The sequence below is a fragment of the Ptychodera flava genome, chromosome 16 (assembly GCF_041260155.1).
Source record: "Ptychodera flava strain L36383 chromosome 16, AS_Pfla_20210202, whole genome shotgun sequence".
NCBI classification, from domain to species: domain Eukaryota; kingdom Metazoa; phylum Hemichordata; class Enteropneusta; family Ptychoderidae; genus Ptychodera; species Ptychodera flava.
Window position 1 is genome coordinate 34,497,514 of NC_091943.1, and position 15,674 is coordinate 34,513,187.

Genomic DNA, 15,674 nt, shown 5'->3' on the forward strand with positions numbered 1-15,674 from the left:
TATGATTCTAGGAATTCTATACTTTATCGAAGTAACCAGCAAATATACTTTTTCATTTGAGTCTGATTTTGCCTCATATTTGAATATGATTTTTTTTGCGGGAGGCTCTGCATGACTAATGGAAGTTGTTAAACTCTTTCATACAGAAAAAGGATCAACGTTAGTATCAATATAAGGAAGCCTTCATTTATTACAGGGGGTGGACCGGGGGAACTCTGTGAGAACCTGTACTGTAAAATGTGACCCTCCCCTTATCCTTGTATCTAAAATGTGACCCTCCCCATGTCCGGCATTCTGAAACTTGACCCTCCCAAATCACTGCAATATTCTCCCCAGGAATAACTGAAACAGTATCAGCTAAGTTACATAACAATTTAATTGGTAAGTAAGTTACTGACAGAAATTACGGAGGGGGTGGCGTTTTGAGTGGGAGGGTTGCAATTTATCGCTCAACCATTTTGGAAGGGTCATGCATTTGCGGGACACCATATTTTGCGCAACTATAAGACGGTAAGATGTGGCTGATATAGTGCTTTAACCAAAAATATCAAATCATAATACATGGAGGTCTGTCAGGCAAACTATTGACAATTTCCCCATACAACAAACTACATGTATATCTGTACATTTACACATGTGTGATAATATATGTACTATTCTTTGCTTGAAGTGGGAAGTAAACCGTGCATGTGTGTACAAGAAATCCCGCTTTTGGATTTCATTGAAAATGTTGATTTACTACACATGGTAGTATATGAGGAAACTATGAATAATTTTTCCATAAGAAAGGAAAAGGTGTGTAAACCTGATTATTGATATTAATGTACTTGATTAGACTAGGGTGGTTACAAATGGATGTGTATGTGTGCAAGGAGTGAGGGCGCTGCACTAGTGGCGACCAGACGTGGTTTTTCTGTGTCCTCTAATAATTCCACTTTTACTAGTTTATTTCGTCTGTGTTCGAGTTTGATGTTGGCAGTTGTTTTCTGAACTTTGATGTGATGTATATCATGTCGCCTGTCAAGTTCCTGCAAGTGTATGTGGTTTTAAAAGTGTTATTTTTTGGCGTCTTTGGATTTGGTGTATATGCTCTATCCGACCAGCATGGCAGCAATGGCCACGTCACTTCCATCTACTACAGTCCTGAGTTACTTTTGAACTTTCGCTCATATAGTGATACTAGTGCTTTTTGTCTCGATAACTTTCCTGATGAAGTGAGACTCGACTACCATGATATCAAGGACAATAAGGAGAAAATGAACAGGAGAAAAAGAGGAAAACGAGGAGGTGTGAGGAATAGACTGAAACAGAACAAAACAAGACCACCACTGCCGTCTATCATCTTGTCTAATGTACGCTCCATTCGCCCAAGTCTCAATAGCAACTTTGATGAACTGCAAGCAAATGTAAGTTACCTGACCGAGTTCAGGAATGCATGTGTTCTCTGTTTTTCGGAAACTTGGTTGTGCTCTAATATCACGGATGACAGCTTATTTATTGAAGGGTTTGGTGTACCATACAGAACTGACAGGGACAAAACTGTGACTGGAAAATCAAGAGGAGGTGGAGTATGTATGTATGTGAACGAAAAGTGGTGCAGTAAAGGCAGTGTGACTGTTCGAAAACAGCTATGCACACCCGATGTAGAACTACTCTCAGTATCACTTCGACCTAGATAATTGCCACGGGAATTCGGACAGTTGTTTTTTACTGTTGTTTATGTCCCTCCATCTGCCAACACTTCGAGTGCGGCTGAACAGATCGCGAAGACTGTCAGATCACTGCAGTCTTTATCACCCGACGCACCAAATTTTGTTTTTGGGGATTTTAATTCCTGTAATCTCCGTTCAACGTTGCCATCTTTGAAACAGTACATTTCTCTGCCGACACGATTGAATATAATTCTTGACCAGTGGAAATATCCCAACTGCGTATAAACCAGTGCTGTGTCCTCCAATCGGCACCTCGGACCACAACACCATTCATCTTATTCCTGCATATCGACCCAAAATACGGACGGACAAAGTCGTTAAGAAAGAGGTGAAAAAATGGTCATCAGAAAGTATTGACGAGCTGAAAGGTTGTTTTGAATGTACTGATTGGGATTTGTTCATTAACACCAGTGCCGATGTCAACGAAGCAGCAACTGTCATTTCTGATTACATTACTTTCTGTCAAGACATGATTATACCGAGGCGTAAAGTGAAAATATTTCCAAACAATAAGCCATGGATTTCAAAATCCCTCAAAGTCACTCTCAACCAGTAAAAAATAGCTTTCAAATCTAACGATCGCCTTGAACGTAAGCGCATTCAACAAAAACTTAGAAAAGAAATCAGAGAAGCTAAAAAGCAGTACAAGGATAAAGTAGAAGCACAGTTTACATCAGGAAATATGTGTGATGCGTGGAAGGGACTGAAGACATTATCTGGTCTGAATAAAGCCAAGTCAAATTGTGATAGTCTGACTTTTTTGGAACAGGTACAAATGGCCAATGAATTAAATCAGTTCTATTGCCGCTTTGATAAGCTCGATTTCAGTAATGAGATTGATAACACCAGATCTGATCTTCAGCAAAAGCTTGGAGATAAGGGTGATTTCGATGTTAGTGAGGAAATGGTCCTATCAGTTCTCAGGAAAATTAAAGTAAAAAAAGCATCAGGCCCTGATAATATATGCGGTAGAACTTTAAAATCTTGTGCCCATCAACTTGCCGGAGTCTTCAGTAAATTGTATACCTGGTCTTTAAAAGTTCATTCAATACCCTCTATTTGGAAAACTTCAATTGTCTGTCCTGTTGCTAAAAATCGTAATCCCAGCTGTCTGAACGACTATCGTCCAGTAGCACTTACCCCAATCGTAATGAAGTGTTTTGAGCGCATTGTCCTCAGGTATCTCATGAATTATACTGACCCACATCTTGACCCGTGCCAATTTGCATACAGAAGTAACAGGAGTACAGATGATGCCACACTTGCCCTATTACATAACGCCTACAGTCATCTTGATAAACCAGGTTCATTTGTACGCATCTTATTTATTGACTTTTCTTCTGCATTTAACACCATACAACCTCATCTGATGGCTCAAAAATTGTTAAATCTCGATGTCCACCCTAGACTTATTCTTTGGATCATTGACTTTCTTGTAAACAGACCCCAGACCGTTCGTTATCAGAAAGCAGTCTCTGACTTTCGTTCTACCTTTACAGGTGCTCCGCAAGGTACTGTTCTCTCACCCATTCTCTTTACCCTTTATACAAATGACTGCACTGGCAGTGAGTCAACTCCACTTATTAAATATTCTGATGATTCCGCCCTTGAAGACTTGTCTAATTCCGATGATGTATATTTTAGGGAAGTGGCCAAATTTGCATATTGGTGTAAGGCAAATCACCTAGATCTTAATGTTAAAAGACAAAAGAGATGGTTATAGATTTCAGAAATAACCCTCCAGAAATTCCAAGCCTTTCCATTGATGGTACCAGGGTGGACTGTGTATCCGAGTACAAATATCTAGGTACTATTTTAGACGATAAACTTAATTTTAAAGCACACGTTGACTCAATAAATAATAAATGTCAGTCACGAGTATATTGTTTACAGAAACTGCGCTCACTTGGTGTAAGTCTGGATACTTTAAGAAATTTCTATCGCAGCTTTGTAGAATCTGTCCTAACTTTTTCATTTTTATGTTGGTTCGGGGGTTTAAGTGTGAATTGTAAAAATGTTTTAGGCAGAGTTGTTCATGTGTGTAGTAAAGTCGTCGGTGAAAAGCAAACAAGCCTAAATGAATTATACACCTGTAGGATCAGAAAGAAAGCCAACACAATAATAGATGACAAGCGTTACATTTTATCTGGATTTTTTGAATTACTTCCATCTGGTCGCCGGTTTCGTGTACGAAAGTCGAAAGCAAAAAGAACAAAAAACAGTTTTATACACAGTGCAATTAACATTTTAAACAATACAAAATGAGAACTTTTAAACTTGTCATGTGTTAAATTTATCAGTCTTGTAATTACTTTTATGTATTTTTATAACCACGTTTTAATTTCTCTGTAAAGAGATAATAAAGTTGTCTTGAATCTTGAATTTTGGTATTTCACCGAAATGTTGATTCACTATAGATGGTAGTCTATGAGAGAACTATGATCAATTTTTTGCCAATATAAAACAATACTAACAATATCTGTGCATTTATAGACAGTTGATAATTGATATACACTTTGCCATCTGTCCCATATGTTTTTGTCTCTTGTATTTCATCAGCTTTAACTGTTCAAGGTGTTTAATGCAGGATACCACTGCATCTTCTTTGCTTGTGAAGATTGTCAATGATGTGTATGTATTTAAAAGAATCACAGTATTTTGTCTTCAATTTACTATTCAGGAAATATCAAATGGACACTCAAAGGTTTGGGCGTAAAATCATCTTCTGTTAAAAGTGACCCTCCCAAAGATAGGTTTCTGAAAAGTCACCCTCCCCTTGGACAGTTTTCTAAAAGTATCCCTCCCCTAATTCCCTCGGCCCACCCCCTGTAATTACTGAAGGCTCCCTCATCAATAGCGATAGCGTTTGTCCCCGTTTAAAGCGCAGTGGTCGTCGCGCTGCGCGTGCGTGATTTTTTTGTTGATAAACATGAATTTTTGTAAACATAATAAGTCTTCTCAACTTCAATAGGAGTGAGATGGGAGCAGTCCCCCACTTTGTTAAGGCCTTTGTAAGACTCAACATCATGCAATAGTAAAATATTAAGATCGGAAACGAACTTCTGTGGTGTATTTCTATCTATAAACTCGTGTAGAGCTACGAACATTGGGACACTACACTCAGCACATTATGTCGCTGAGTTTACTGCACGCAGACACAGTGAACAAAAAGGTTTGATCGCGCGCGATCACGCTGGTTGTACACAATGCTATGTACGTACAGTACAGTGAAAATGCATAACTAAAATGATCAACATTGCCTATATATGTAGACCAGCAACAAGCACAATGCCTAACACAAAAATTACACTCAAGACCATGATCGGCAAGCCAGAGCAGGACACGAGAGATGTTGTTGGGAGACGGTCACCTCGTTGACGTAAACGGATATAGAAAATCCGGTCCCACACGTACCGGCCCGCGACGACTTGGCCCACAACCAACTGTTGATCACCATGTCTTACTTCTCCTAGTATTACGTGGTATTAAAGAAATAGTAAAATGACAGGAAACAATAGACAAAACGAGCGGGTTTTCGCGGCATTTGGCAGGAAAATTGCACGGCTATACACCGTGCATAGACGTATCGAGAGATCCTGTGCCCCGGTCCTGTGCACGGTCATGGCAGTGATCCAACCGCTAGCTGGGGTAGGCCTACCGGTGCTGGGCAAACTTCGTTGTTGTACCTCCTGATTACCGGGTAGGTCTGAATCCTCTTTCAAGTGAGATAACCCCCACATAACAAGAACACCTATGAAAGGTCCTTCGCTTGACTTGATACCTGTACTCGGAATTCTCGTTTGCACCCCCAAACGGGGTAAACTTTGTAGTTGAGTTGGATTCTCCACAGCAGAGTGTAGCGCGCCATATACCCGGTTCGACACGGACGTTCATACAGAGCACGGAACGGAACAGATGCAGATATGCTTCTTGCTGCAGCGGGCATTGCTCTGCGAGCTGTAGATTTCTGTAGTTTGGGTTGTTGTCTTTGTACTCCTTTCGGGCCTCTTGAAATGAAAGCTCTCGTCCTTGCTAGCGATGTCGAAAACTAGAGCCCGGTCGTTGATAATCTGTTGGCGTATACATGCGTACATGTGTACGTCTAGCTCTATGGCTCGAGCGATAACAGTAGCCGAGCCCCATTCAACTGATTCAAGAAAATCATGATCAAATGTGATCTCAATCCAGCGTGCAATTATTGTTCAATATTCAGCAGATATTTAACTTAGATTAATTGACCTTTTATTGCGTGTTACATTTGGTTAGTTGGTATGCTTGTGACAGATCAGCCGCCATTTTTACAAGCGGCAATATTAGTCCATGAGCCAGACCCCCAAAATTGGTCGATTGGTACCATTTGGGTGGGCAAATTCCCCCATACATTTTCTGAAAGCCCGAAATCTGAACTTTCTGAAAATCTTTGGTGGACATGCCTCAAAAGTAGCTTTCTGTCTCAAAAGTTGTTGTCATGGCAACAATACTTACAATCTTAAAAGTTAAGAATACTATACAAAACTGACTATTTAGTGAACAGCGAAAGATATTTACATGATTTCATGGCACATGCTGGTACCTCACATTATGGCCTTTCAGTTGACCCTGTGACCTTGAACATTCTGGCTCAAGGTCAATAGGTCATGCCCATAACATCTCAGAATTTCTGAAAAATCAAGCATTTTTCACAAATACTTTTCTGCTACGTTTACATAACATATAATAGAAACTCAAAAACTTGCTCAACAATAGCCACAGATGTGTGCTCTTTGAAATTAGTATGTTTTGTATCAGGGATGATGTCATTAGTGAGTAATTACCAAGGCAACCATATGTGTGTTTTCAGTTATGCATGTAGCCTATGAGCCAGACCCCAAATTTTGTCAATTTGCTTCCATTTGACTCGAGTTGGGAACAAAGCAGCCTTTTAAACCTGAAAATCTGAATTTTGAGAAAATCTTCATTGGACAGTTTGTTAAATACGCTTTCATTGTAAATATTGTTGTCATGGAAACAGCATTCAAAAGCATTAAAATTAAGCATACTATGTAAAATAGATTATCAAATACACGACAAAAGATATTTTATTGATTTAAAAATGCATATCAATAGTTCGCATTGCTTCTTAATTGATCCCATGACCTTTAGATTTGTAGGTCAAGGTCAATAGGCATTGCCTTCAGCAACTTAGAAATTGTTTAAGGTGGGATTTTTTTGCAAATAGCTTTGCAACATTTTTACCAAACCAAAAAGTACAAACATGAAAACCTATAGTCAGCTATAAGAGCTAATGCGATCTCTTTAAAATACTAGTGTTTTTTATCATATACCTTGTTGACATGGCGGCAATCATTATAGCAACCATCAATGCATTTTCAGATACAGTAATAGAGCGACATTGGACATACCTTTGCATGTATATTAATGGTTATAAAATCATAACTTTAGTGTGCTAAGTACACAGCAATGTCTACTAAAGTCATATCGACAGTAAAAGAGGTCAAAAGGCAAATATACGTAAGTGTGTTTGATTGTTTAAAAACAAAATTTGGCAAAGTTTTATGTTTTTGTTTTCATGATTGAAGTAACATGTTCACTTATCAAAAATGAGTATCTGTGTCGTACCAACGTAGTTAGTGGGAGATGATTATAAGCTTGTCAACGAGTAGACAAGTAGTCTGATCTCAAGAGATACCGATATACTATAACTTTTTCCGGATTTCATGTTGAGCTACCCTGTATCTCCAGATAAATGCTTTTGGTTGTTATTTTCCATTGGGCGGAGCAGCTTAGGTCACATGGGAAAAGCTTTGACAAGAAGCCTGGAAGCCGATAGACTTCTGCTGTTATGTATTGCTTAAAAATAAAAAAGGTCAGGGTTTGTTTGTAAATAAACTTTGTAATACTGATACATCTGCTTATGTTGATTTTAGGAACACTGAACAAGGACATCCTTGCAAATGCATGTATTACTATTATATAATAATGGGCTCTTGTTTTTCATCTCTACCATGAATATGCAAGTATTAGCAAAATTTGAAGAAACTGAAGTAATACCTAGGAACCTTTAAAGATAATTGTGAGAAAATTGTGTTTTTCAAACAAAAACGAAAAAAAGGCCCAAAAATTTCAAGTACGAAACTTTTCTTCTCAACTTGAATAAACCTCACTCAGGTTGTCCCTCATAACACATTTCAAAGTTGATAAAAAGGAAGAATGCCCCAAAATATAAATATGTAAATTTCACCATGATTTGAACAAATCTAAATGAACTCAGCCAAATAAGTTGCATACCAGTATTGAAAGCAATTAGACCAGCAGTTTCAGAGAATTAAACAATTGTTGATAGATGACGGATGACGACGGACAATCCACCTATCTGATATGCTCAACGTCACTGACAGCGGAGGTAAAAACTGCATAACCTCCTTAATTCCTGCAAAATGATCGCTGTGTCGTGAATATCTTGGTCCAGTTAGTTGCGCTGATTTCATGACTGTCGGTTTCAATGTTACACATGTTGCTACAGCAAGTAGAATTGCAACTTCAGTTCGCCTTTTTTGAATCTATCTATTCGCCTTTAAAGTTTTGAATTTTGTCTAGGCATGTACAATACACATATCATGCGCATACAATATCCGAGTAATTAAGTAACAAAGAAATCATCAACATATAAAATAATTCAGCTTCATGCGATTTATAAAACTGGAAAAGTAAGTTGTTTAAGTAATAAAATCAAACATATTGAAATTAAACTTCACTAGTACTCCAAGGGAGTGATTCATTTGTTGTACATCCTATTGGTTATGTGGTCATATACATACTTATTTTTTCAGACATGGAAATTCACTTAACCTTTGGTGATTAAAATACAATTAGCCACCTCCTAAATAATCTTTAATTTAATATATATTTCAATAAAGTAAAAAAGATTAAGTGGCATTTCTTTTTTCACGCAATATCATTGTCTCGATTAAGTTTGTGAAAAATTTTGTTAAATCTAACGTAATGGATGTTTCAGAGGATGTTAATCAAAACAAGCGGGCGAAAAATGTGCAAGTATTACGTCCACGTATCATTTAAGGTGCTATGGCTCACATCTTAATAAGCTCGGGGAACTCAACCTTTGGAAAGGTTTGTTCAAAGCAACCAAAATTCGCAAATTTGAAACTGTATTACATATTGTATAATCTAGACTGCCGAGAAAGAGTGTTCCCACACGAAAACACTTAGTAGACTTGACTGTAAAATTAAAAATTCAGTTCAATCTACTATTAACTGCAATCTGAGTTTAGGGTGTCACAAAGGGATGCTACAAATGTAAATACTGGAGTCTATCAGAAAAAGATGTATAATTTGTAAAAGAACAAAATGTGTAATAAAGGGGCTAAACACGAGAACCCCTACATCAAGCAGTAAACTTGAGGCCAAACATAAGTCTTTGGGAAAATGCTGTAGAAAGGATGAAGGCTATAACGTCTAGGGGTATTGTAGCAGCAGAAGCACACTGCCACCGCAGCTACTATACAGTACCCGGCAGAACTAACGCAACAAAAGGCAAGCCTCAGGCAGGCCACAGGCTTGCCACAGGCCAGCTCAGGCTCACATAGGCTTGCCTGGGTCTGCTACAAAAACCCTTGATTTTACAGAATGCACAGTCTGAGCTTGTGTTTGATAGCTAATATGAACACATCTTGTAAGACTGAAAGACAGCCAGGGGCGTAAACAAGTGACAAGATGGAGTTCAGTTCAGATACAGCGCTGTGATGGAGATCAGTAGTTGTAGAATTCAGTAATTTTTCCCCACATAAATGAAAATTGGTCAAGGAAAGAAAATTGGTCAAGGAAAGAGCCGATACCGTGCAACAAAATATTTGGAAAATGGAATTCAATTGTATTGTCGTAAATGTCCAGAGTCGTTCATTGCCGTCCACATGACCTTATCGTTCAGCTGTCAGTGAATCTGATTCCGCTGGAGCCATTCACGTCATTTCCAAACCCGTTGAATATGTTCTGACGAAGATTCGTCCAAGAAGAAAATATTATTTCCTTCCTTCGCTATACATGTCGTTTTACGTTTCTGCCAAGTTTTCTTTAAAAAGTACGCCGAAGTTTTCTTTTTTTGTTCTTTAAAATGTATGGACAGGCATTATTTCTCATCTCAAAATAGTATATGTCCCAGGACAATCGTAAAAAAAACACCCTAGCTGTCTTTATTTTTGGGCACATTACTAGCGCTAGGATTTATTTCCAGAATCTGAATAACAGAACTATTATTGTTCAGAGTTTTCCACTGACTTTTGACAGCAGGGCGTGACATCTGGCCACATTTTAGGTAACAGAAAAAATTGTGTAGCCTGTTAATTCATTTACCACCCAGGCTTCCGTTAGGAGATGAAGTGGTTCTGAAAGTTTATTTTTAATTTACTAAACAACAGACATCAAAACAGGTCCAATAATCATTATCATTCAAGGTAACTAAGAAATTTACCAGGTCCAAGGGATATATCAAAAAATGACAAAAGCAATGGGGTAATCTTGAACCACGAAATACTTTTGGTACCACTTGTCCAGAATGGGTACGCGTACCCTGCCAGTTAGCTGTCCCCATCAAAATTTACCCAAAGCAACAAATCTAATACAACGTTACCGGAAATTTGATAAATATCTGATAAACATTACGTCGATGCGCAGTTAGTTTGTTCAAGCGTTTGGTTGACAGTTGATGTCTTGATATCGATGATATAATGCGTTGATATGCAGTCAGCAACAGGCTGCCTTGGTTACATTGTCCGCTGGTTCCGTAAAATTAGATATTAAATGTCTAAACCTTCGCCAATTTCAAAAGTAAGACTTTCTACAGCTGAGGAGCATACACACGCAGATCTATATCGCTTAAATTTGATAATTTTCTCTTGATACATTTTCAGAAGCATTCCCTTTTTACTTATTCGGCGTCGATTTTCATGATGAGCGTCCATATTTAGTAATCCGCGTTAAGTACCCAAGGAGCCCTATACATGTAATTATAGGAAATATGTCAATCCGAAAACCACTGGTGCAACTGGGGCAGCAATGGGTTGTCTGATGAATCTGATTAAAAACAGATGTAGGGTACGCCGACGCCTATACGGTATTCTGCTGCTGTTACCTCACAGCACCAGAATACCGTTTAGACGTCTGATGACCTCTTTAAGGTGGTGTGGCATGAAAAAATGTGATTTTGGGCAATTTTCACCCTTTTACATAAATCAGTACGTCATATACTACCACCTTGTGAGGATTGCCTTTACATGCATGTTTTGCGTGCAAACTATCAGACTGCTGTCTGGAAAGGAAGCCTTGCTTGTCATCCATATGTACTAAATGTTCATGAAGGCATGGTTGTGTTGTTGAAGACCGTTGTTTGTCAATCAAATCGATAAGGGGCATCCCAGGGTTGTTGGAGTTTGAGGCATGTAAATGTTCAAAATAGTGCAAATTTCCGCCATGTCAATGTCTGGTAAACGGAATAAGGTATACTCCGGTGTATATAATCTCCTGACATATGGAAATATTGTTGAGTTTGAAGAACAGCTAGGTTACTGATGATGATGATGATGATGATGATGATGATGATGATGATGGAGAAGAAAATAATAATGAGCATCAATGTATAAGATTGTTGCCTAGATATTACTACTTTCTTATGAAATGCTTTATAGTGTGTTAGTGGTGGTTGACTAATGTACGTAAGAATTACTGGTACTGTATTTTGATAAAATCCATGCCAGGGAAAACGTAGAGGATCATAGAAAGTCAACATAACATTGGTCGTTGGTCATTTGTAATTAGTAATTTAACGATGAATGTTAATATGTTTGTTTTATTTAGTGCTATTTACTTTTGATCAAGCGCGAAACAGTAGTTTTATTATTAGCTTTATCAGACAGATTTCATTTTGTTATCTATCGTTGATATATTTACGGCTGATGTCCAGCAGCATTAAAAACTTATTTCTGACTGGTCTATTTCTTTGTTAGATCAGGTGTGGGCCACGCATATAAAGGTATAAGTACTGGGGCTCAGTACGTTGTTCAAATTGTCACGTTAAAGTTCAGATGTCATGTCACTAATGATTTTGCATTTACATAAACGTTCGAAAAAACATTAAAATGACACATGTTTGTTTACAGTAGTATGAAAATTCTGAATATATACATTATTGGCAAACTAAATACGTATAGCTATAGCTAATAGCTGTTGGCTCTTAGCTAAATATAAGCTTGTTGATATTGCTTATCATTGATAATTATGATGTTTAATACAAACTACCATAAAGTACTCGTTCCGTGTAAAAACATATACGTAATACCATAGAAATCACCATTTTATTCTACGTTTAACCTTGTTCTTTCATTGACCTTGACCTTGGTTTGAAAAGAGCATCAGACAATGTGGTCAAATTTAATACCGGTAGAAACCACATGTATCGTTTATCAAAGACAAGAGTGCATCTTTGCTGCCAAGAGTGCACCTTGCTTGAAAATGTCAAAAAGTGCACAACAAAAGAGACCTTAAATGTAAACTTTCCATGTTTTGAACTTTGACCTCATTTGGTCATGTACGCCTGACCTTGACTTTGTGGTCACATCTTGAGTGAAAGTTAGAATGTGTAACATATCCTATTTATGTTATCATTTTTGGTAAGAACATTTTCATAAAGCAGGATATTCACTTTTGTATATTATTGTACTTTCTAAATAATTCAGATGTTTGTTTCTATGGCAACGGTTTTCACCCATTACGAAGCTACCAAAACTTTTCAGAAAATTCAGAGTTTCAACTTTCAGAAATATATAAAGTGTGAGATTGCCCTATGCTTACCCCAAATAGTACCAAATGACCATAATTGGGGCCTGGCTCATAGAGTACATGTATAACTGAGAACACACTGATGGTTGCCTTGGTAATTACTCACTACCAACAACATCCCTGATACATAACATACTAATTTTCAAAGAGCACATATCTGTGGCTATGTCTGAACAAGTTTTTGAGTTTCTATCATATTTTATGTTAATGTAGCAGAAAAGTATTTATGAAAAATGCTCTATTTTATCGAAATTCTGAGATGTTATGGGCATGACCTATTGACCTTGACCCGGAATGTTCAAGGTCATGGGGTCAATTGAAAGGCCATGATGTGAGGTACCAGAGTCTGTCTTGAAATCACGTAAATATCTTTTACCGTTCCCTGGAAAATCAGTTTTATCTAAAATTCTTAGCTTTTAAGATTGTAAGTATTGTTGCCACGACAACGACTTTTGAGACAGAAAGCTACTTCTGCGACCTGTCCACCAAAAATTTTCGGAAAGTTCAAATTTTGGGCTTTCAGAAAATGTATGGTGGAATTTGCCCACCCAAATGGTACCAAAAACCTATCTGGCTCATGGACTATATCGCAAACATTACAATCAACCCGTAACATGTGCGGCGTTCTTGGATTTGTTTACAACAGAGGGGGACCCCCTCAGGAGGATGCGCAGCGCGACGACCACTGCGCTTTAATGTGAGAAGTAAAATGTTTGTAGAAAACGTTCCACAATCGATATGTGTTGATCAACGAATACCATCCGTCCATAAGTACAGGTAAAAGCTACCAAAAAATCTTATACCAAACTACTTTACTTAAGGAAATTTCTTTCTCAGAACTGGACTTCTATATGAAAGATTTTTTAGTGGCAAGGAACATGAATATCAACCATGGTATCTCAGATGTGATTGAACACTTGCTTGAACATGTGCTGCACATAAGTCAAGCATAAGCCTTGATGAGTTTGGATCTGTGAAATCATCGATCAAAACTGAAATGCAACCCAAATGTGTGGTCTTCTTGGCATGTACGATAAGGCTATGTGACACAGCCGTCATAAATATATCGTTACTCATGCAATGTCAAAGCCGGCGACTTTCCCTACGAACCAGTCATTTTTTTGAAAATGTGCGTTTTATACTGCCGCAGCTTACTAAGTTAAGCTCATCTAAGAAGACGATTTTTTGTAATTCTCGTAATAACGGTGATCTGAAAATCCTAACGAAAGTATATAGAAAGTTATTTGACAACCGAGAAAACACTAAATTTTAAAATAGGCAATTAACCTGAAAATGTTAGGGAAAATGAACATTTATATGGACGAGAAAGTTGCCGAACAAACAGACAAATACGCTCGCCACATCAACACGTTAATAGCTTGAATGAAGTACTCTCGCCCTCAACGTTTCAAATCAACGATATGAAGTCGAAATCACTCTCACTTTCATCGCCGACTAAGACGCATTTTCTTAGTTTTTAACCCGATCCAGTTTCAATATTTTCAATCAAAGCTCACAAATTTACGGTCATGTTGTTCAATTGTGTGAATGATGTATTTATGGTAGTGTGGCTGAAGTGGTAAACAGCAAGAATTTTCCATCCCATTAAAAGCATTTATAAAGCAGAATTACCATCACACAAATGTTTTCCCTGCTTACACAACATATTATATTCAAAATCGTAGATTATAACCAACCAATCCATCCCAATCCCAGTGTAAAGGTCTAACAGAAAACAATAGGGTTGGATCAAACCATTGTGGTAAAAGGGTTAAAGACCCAAATGCACTTCTGCAAACCGTTTAAGAAAGCATTTCGAAGATAATATCATTAACATTCCTGCCATATTATATTCATAGAGTTATACGGATAAAGGCTTTACAACAGGACAAGAGTACGATGAATCGAGCCTCAAGATTGCAAGACATTTTGCTCAAAATTTCAGTAAAGAAACTATCATTGGGTATTCCGTTTTTGCAATCGAAAATAAAACCCTGGGGTCATCTCGCAAAATTTTGTACTAAGGAAAGAAAGTACCCAATATACCCCGAAACTTGAAATTCAAAATGTCCGCCATCCTTGTGTTGGCCAAAAACATATTGTTAAAGTTTGAGAGTCAGCATGACTGTCGCAAGGCACAGTCTACGTACCTAAGAAAAAACAAGGACTTACTAGAATAATAAGCTGAGAAGTGATTTTGTTCCCTAGCAACCATTATACTGGAAGAGGCGATTTTCCTCTAACGAATAACAAGTAAGTGCCTGGGCAGAATTGACTGGTGCGATTTGGGGGAGGGTCACTATTTTTCGTGCAGCTGTGCAGGGGACAGTCACTAAATTTTGTGCAAGTATTAGAGGGAGGGTCACTATTTTTTGAGCAAGGAGATTGTCATAAAATATGACAAAATCTTTCAACTGTTATTATCAAACCGAACCAAAAGTCGATAAAATAGCATGTTACTGATACATAAAATTCAAAAAGTTTCCTTATATGGGGAACCATCAATGTCCAATCTTCTGATGATTTTGACACATTTATATTTTCCAATGTAATGGCGATGACAGAGAATAAAAATTTTAGCCTGCGTCTAGTGGAAGAATTAATTACTTTCAGCAACATTAATTTCACATACACACGAAATGCAAAGTGGACATTTTCTAAGTTTTTGGGAATTATTCCCCATCAAGCAAGGATTAAAGGTCACTGTTATGCTTATCTTCTAGCAGGAACGAGCAACTGGCAAATCAAAGACTTATACACACAGCCTCTGAGAGATATATTTATTTTGCTGTACTTTTGGTCATAAGTCAGATGGATAGTAATCTAATATCCAATTACTAAAGTAGATCTTTTTCTCTAAAGGAAAATATAGCAGGTTTCAAATTAACTGCTCAGATATTTTTTTTGTCAAATAATATACTCTTTATTTCATAACAAATAAGGCTTAGGGATAAAACAATATCATTTCTAGTCATTGAGAAATTTTGCAGTGACCTTATTCTTCTTTGAATAATTATTACAGATCAATTCTTCCATTAGTAATCTCTGATATTCTTTTGGTTGATCTTTCTCGCTTTATTTACTAAAAAGTTGCAACCATTATTATAAAATTCA